Here is a 449-nt window from a genome sequence, read left to right as displayed (position 1 = left end):
TTTGTACAAGTTGGTCTTTTCCCCTTTTTGATCTCTTTGGGATACTGACCCAGTAGTGATATTACAAGACCAAAGGGTATTCACAGTTTTATAAACCTTTGGGCTTAGTTCCAAATTGCCATTCTAGAATGGTTGGATCAGTTCACAACTCCATCAACAATGCACTAGTGTCCCAGTTTTGCCACATGTCCGTCAGCATTTATCATGCTCCTTTACTAGAATGATCCCCATTTTCAAGAAATTTTTCTCTAATCACTTCTTGACCTTTTGGCTAAATTCAAATGTAGTATCTGTTCTTATCAGTGAATATCTGTTATATTTGGGAAGCTGTAAAATGCCAGGGGTCTGTAGCAATCAAGTCTCACTAATCTTTGGTATATGGAGAGGACACCCACCCACAAACAGGCTTGACTGAAGGGAGGGGCACGCTCTTGCTGAGTGCTCCTTTA

At 40.5% G+C, this 449-nt stretch overlaps 1 non-coding gene across 1 annotated transcript; it reads left to right on the top strand.

Annotated features, from left to right (window-relative positions):
* Positions 1 to 251: 251 nt before the first annotated feature.
* LOC123238563 lies at positions 252 to 449 on the top strand. Its single transcript, XR_006505709.1, has one exon. It is a non-coding gene; the product is annotated as a U2 spliceosomal RNA (small nuclear RNA).

Source organism: Gracilinanus agilis, chromosome 2 (genome assembly GCF_016433145.1).
Source record: "Gracilinanus agilis isolate LMUSP501 chromosome 2, AgileGrace, whole genome shotgun sequence".
NCBI classification, from domain to species: domain Eukaryota; kingdom Metazoa; phylum Chordata; class Mammalia; order Didelphimorphia; family Didelphidae; genus Gracilinanus; species Gracilinanus agilis.
This window is presented reverse-complemented; position numbering and strand designations above follow the sequence as displayed.